A 6128-nucleotide genomic window follows, 5' to 3' on the forward strand; every position below is an offset into this window, starting at 1 on the left:
TGATCAGAAAACACTGCATCACAAATCTCTAGGTTAAAAACAGGCAAACCATACGATAAAACAAGATCTAGTGTGTGTCCATGTTCTTGTGTGGGTCCAGACACAGACTGCACAAGACTAAAAGAGTCAATGAGGTTTAAAAAGCCAGTTGCCATTGGCTTTTCAGGACAACACACGTGAACATTAAAATCACCAACAATAAGAACACGGTCATATTTAGGCATAATCTCAGCCAGGAAGTCAGAAAATTCGTTTAAAAAGTCCTTATTGTATTTAAGGAGGCCAATAGACCACGGCACACAGCACAGTGTGAGAGCGACCCAGTTCAAATAGGCTCAGTTCAAAGCTGGTGAACGAGGATAATGGGGATAACTGCTTACATTTATATTGACTTTTGTAAACAGTAGCGATTCCTCCTCCTCGGCCAGTAGTCCGTGGGGAGTTAACGTAGCAACAGTCATCAGGTAAGAGTTCAGTGAAAGCGCTGGACTCACCAACACTCAGCCACGTCTCAGTCACACAGAGAAAATCCAAACCTCGGGATGTGAAGAAATCCTTCAGAATGAAGGTCTTGTTCGCTAGCGATCTAGCATTCACCAGGCCAATCCTGGCAGGAATTGGCGGATCCGCGGCATCAGCTGTCAGGGAAGCCCGCCGCAGGAGCCGCAGGTTGCTGTGGTTCACCCCGCGCCAGCGGGGACGGGGAAAGCAGGGGCCACAGGGCTGGAACACCTCATCCGGGCCGACGACAGGTAGCAGCCAGGAGTCCACAGGGTGCAGTGAGCGCCGGTAAAAAGAGAGGCCAGGCATAGCTCCAAACTCGTTAAATCCAAGGTTTTGTTAAAGACAATCGAAATGAATGGCAGCCCTTGACGATATTGATGACAGAACACTGTTGTCTGATTGTTGATGGTACATTACACTACAACGATTAAATGTTCATTATACTACAACGACTAAATTTTAACAGTAACTTTACAAAAGCTATGTCACACATAAAGTTCCTTTTACTATCAACAAAAACTCCAGAACATCACTTTTAATTGCGATGTATAATCAGTCCGCTGGCTTGTTGACTTCCGGTGTGAACAGAAAAGTGAAGCCATTCAGTCTCACAGAGGAGATGATTAACAAGGGTGTGTTAATTCCAGTGGACGGTCCATGCAGTCCATGCATCAAATCTAAATCGTCAGCAACTCACTTCCCGATGCCAAGGTCCTGGACATGGTCAGACAGATCCCCGCTCTCCTGAGTGACCATCCCAGCGCCAGAAACATTGGATTCAATATTACCGCCGATTGTGAGAGATTTTAAAACGGGATTTTATCAGTCTTTTTAACCTTCTCAGGGACTATAACAAATCCGTTTTTATTTCTGGACCCCTCCTTCCATCGAGGCATTACCCGTTTTAGCAGGCTATTGAGTCTCAACACCTGGTTACAGGCAGCCTGTTCCTTTCACAACGCGATTTTAATTGACAATTTTAACCTCTTCTGGAACCGCGGGTCATTTTTTAGCAGAGATGGAATTCACCCCACACTTGGTTCCCGTACCATGGCAGCAAATATCTTCCATGTTGTTACCATTAACTGTCAAAACAGTAGTACATGACAAATCATTCCAGAAGTGCACCTGGGCAACACAACAGAAACTGGACACAACTCTTCCACCCTGCCCCCATCATGCACCCCTCTGCTGACCAGCATCCCTTACTTTAAGTACTTGGACACCTCCTGCTCATCCATCCCTGTTTTAATCACCACTAAACACACCATCAAACGGGCTTCTAGAATACATCGTAACAATATCAAGACTGTACACAGACATAGACCACCAACAAGGAATCCACCCCTCAACACCACGCTGCCCATGGCACTTCTTAATGTCCGTTCTGTCTTAAACAAATCATTTCTTATTAATGACCTGATTTTAGATAACAACGTCCAATGCATGTTTTTAACTGAGACATAGCTCGGCACAGATGGTCCAGCAACACTTGCGGAAGCATCCCCACCCAATTATAAATTTTTATACTCTTCCAGGACTGATAGAAAAGAGGTGGGGGAACAGCAACCATCCTCTCAGCTGCAATAGATTTTAAGGACTGTACATTTGATAAATATCCGTCTTTTGAATATCATGCATTTGTTTTTAACAGCCCTCCAATTTTATGTATGACTGTCTATAGGCCTCCTAAGCGATGTTCTTCTTTTATCTCTGATTTTTCTGAAGTCCTCTCAATCATCCACACCAACTACAGTAAGAGTCTTATCATAGGCGATTTTAACATTCACGTAGACAATCAATCAGACTCTTTTAACTTAGATTTTATAAACATGTTGAACTGTATTGCTTTTAACCAACACGTAATCCTGCCAACCCACAACAGAGGCCATACATTAGACCTTATAATAACCAATGGCCTATCTATCAGTGTCTCCTCTGTTGTGGACGTTGGCATATCTGATCATTACTATGTATATTTTGCGATAAATTGTCTTATTAAACAAGATATTCCGTTCTTGATTCAGTTGCCCCTTTAAAATTGAAAAAAATAGTTTCTAATCCAACACCCCCCTGGATAAATGGAGAAATCAAAAATTCACTTATAGAAATCCAAAAATAATTTTTTCAACAATTGATCGTTTAATCCATCCCATTTTTAATAACACAAATGCTATGTCATCCTACTCAAAGTGTGAGGAATTTGCAGCCCATTTTAATACTAAAATTGATAGCATAAGGTCAAACTTCTCCCACTGTCAAACCTTGGACTGTATTACCAATGAACCTCTCATTACAATTGAGGAACCACTAGAGAAATTTGTCTTGGTTGATGCTGAGATGTTGGTAAAGGTTATTTCTCAATTTAAACCCACGCATTGCGTTTTAGATTCCATCCCCACATCCTTTTTTAAATCAGTTTATAGCTTTTTGGACCATGATTTGCTTAACATCATTAATTGTTTGCTTTAGACAGGTGTATTCCGATCCTATTTTAAACCCACTCTGAAGAGAAACAATTTAGATCCATCAGTCCTCAGTAATTGCAGACCTGTATCTAATCTGCCATTTTTAAGTAAGATTTTAGAAAAACTTGTTTTTAATCAGCTAAATGATTTTTGAAACTCTCGTAATATTTTTGAAGAATATCAATCTGGTTTTCAGGCCAAACACAGACAGCATTAACAAAAGTTGTCAATGATTTAAGGTGCAATATTGAGACAAAGAAACTTTCTGTTCTTGTCTTGCTTGACCTCAGTGCAGCGTTCGACACAGTTGACCACGCAATTCTCCTGGACGGACTTTATGCCCTGATTGACATCTCTGGTACGGTTTTAAATTGGTTTAAGTCATATCTCACTGGAAGAGAATTTTTTATAAACATGGACGACTATTCCTCTAAGAGCTATGAACTGAAGTGTGGTTGTCCCCCAAGGCTCAATTTTAGGTCCAACTCTTTTTAATCTTTATATGTTACCGTTGGGGGATGTCATCAGGAGACATTGCATTCATTTTCAGTTATACTGATGACACACACCTTTACATAGCTGTGTCCCCTGACGACACTGGGCCAATAGATACCCTTTTAAAATGCATTTTAGATATTAAGTTATGGATGGCGGGCAAACCAGGGCAAAACAGAAGTACTTGTCATTGGTCCTGAAGCACACAGAGAAAAACTTAATTTAAAACTCAAAGCCCTGGCTTTTAAGACATCTGAGCAGGTAAAAAACCTTGGTGTTATTCTGGATCCTACTTTGAATTTTAATGCTCATATCAAACATACATTTAAAAGTGGATTTTATCATCTAAAGAACATTGACAATTTTTATCTCTAAACCAATACAGAGACACTGATGTATGCTTTTATTACTTGTAGAATTGATTACCGCAACGCTCTTCTTTCTGGTCTCCCCAAAAAAAGCACTACTCCATCACAACATCTACAAAACTCAGCTGCACGAGTTCTGACGAGGACCAGAAAGAGAGCTCACATTACACCAATTTTAAAGTCTCTGCAGTGGTTACCTGTACGCTTCAGAATCGATTTTAAGATCTTTTTAATGGTTTTTAAAGCTCTTAATGGTCTTGGTCCTAATTATTTATCTAATTATTTATTGCTTTTAACATATACACCCTCTAGATCTCTCAGGTCCTCAGGCACTGCTCTTTTAATTACTCCAAAAGTTTTAACCAAAACATATGGGGAAGCGTCCTTTTACCACTACGGCCCACGTTTGTGGAACAGCTTGCCTGAGGACCTGAGGAAAACAGAGTCGGTGGACATTTTCAAAAGCAAACTTAAGACCCACCTTTTAAACTTGGCTTTTAACTGAAAATGTATGTATCTCTTTTTTTTTATTTTTTTTATTTTAAAATAATACTTTTAACCTTTTAGTCTACCTTGTGTGTGTGTTGGGGATGAGGGGGGATTTTTCCTGTGTAAACTGTTTTTATTTTGTTTTTATGTAAAGCACTTTGGGCTACAACTGTATGAAAAGCGCCTTATTAATAAAGTTTGATTGATGATTGATTGAAATACTGTAAAAGCCTTTGATGCTTCAGACTTCCTCCATTACCAACTACAATAAATCACTACATTCACTCAACAGATAAGGGTAACTTGTGGATGGACGTAGAACAACATATTTGCAAAAAACATTTCCCAGAGCGTCGTACCACAACTCTGAAAGCCTGGTGGAAATCATGAAGTTGTGTCAGTCCACTTCGATGTAATTATACCCCTATATGGGACAACCACACTTCTAACTCGGGACCACTTTACAATGTTCTGTTGCCTATTGGGATAGGATAGTATGGTGGCGTGTGCACACGCAGCGGCTCCTCTCTCTCCTGCTAGTGGTTCTTTTGTGTTTTTTTACTGCCTAGGGGTCTGAGAGGACAGTCATTTCATCGGTGCTGTATGTTGTGCATATATGGTACATCTGACAATAAAGTTGAATATGAATATGACATCAGCAGAACTGGGAATCACACGATTTCACCATCTCTTTACCAACAATAATTTATTTGCGTTTCTACACAAATTGCTGAAGTGAATAGTATCGGAAATAAAACAGCCCCAATGAGGAATGAATCCATGAAAAGTAAATTGATGAGAATACTCAAACTCTCTTTTAGGGTCTATTTTTCTTGCTGCAAGAGGAACAACATTAACATCTGTGTCCAATGGCAAATCTTCCACCCAAAGACAAAACTAATAGTTCATTGTATGTATACAAAGAGCTGATTCATGAATCACATTTAGCCTCTACCAACTTCTGGACAGAAGTGAAGTTTTGTTTCTACGACAACCAATACAAATGTGTAAAGATTAGATGTAAAATAATTTACAGGCCATACATCATTCCACTCAAGATGTGTAAAAAAACAAACAAGTAAATCAGCATTCAAGGAGGGATGAACACCATTTCTCTTTTGGAACTGGGCTACTGCTACTAATACTCCCATTATTATTACTAATTATTTTTATTACTCTCTTTGGGTGCAGCATCTGGTCACTATTATTGGAGCTCGAGTATGAAACATCAGGCGTGCTTGTTTCTTCTGAACCTGGGTTCACCAGGTGTGATTGGGATTGGTTGACTGAACTGTCGAGCTTTTATTGATAGGGGTCATGAGCTAACATGGGATATTTAGCTTGCGACAAGGGACCAACACACCAGCATCTTCATGAAATGTAAAATATGACAAAGGAGACCCCTTGAGCAGCTGAAATCCTATCAGGGAAGAATATGAAACCATTCCATTTCAAAACGACAGAAGCTGGTCATCTGTGTGTTAAATAAGTGTTACCACGCATTTGACCAGTGTCCCATTGTGTAATGGAAGGATGAAGGTGTGCTACATTGTCTCTCTCTAAATCTGATATTCAAAGTTTTCCGGTGTTTGTTCAGACTATTCAGGACCATTGTGTCTTCTTAAATATGGATCACTTTAGATCAAATGCTGGTGAGTTACCTTTAATCAACCCAAACATTGACAGAGTGCTACAAAAACAACTTAGCAACTCATCTAATTGCTGATTAGTCAGCAAAATGGCTGCCATTTCTCTAGTCCGACTTAGATGTGAGATTTTATTAGTTCTATCACTCCCTTTTTCT

The sequence above is a fragment of the Antennarius striatus genome, chromosome 8, assembly GCF_040054535.1.
Source record: "Antennarius striatus isolate MH-2024 chromosome 8, ASM4005453v1, whole genome shotgun sequence".
NCBI classification, from domain to species: domain Eukaryota; kingdom Metazoa; phylum Chordata; class Actinopteri; order Lophiiformes; family Antennariidae; genus Antennarius; species Antennarius striatus.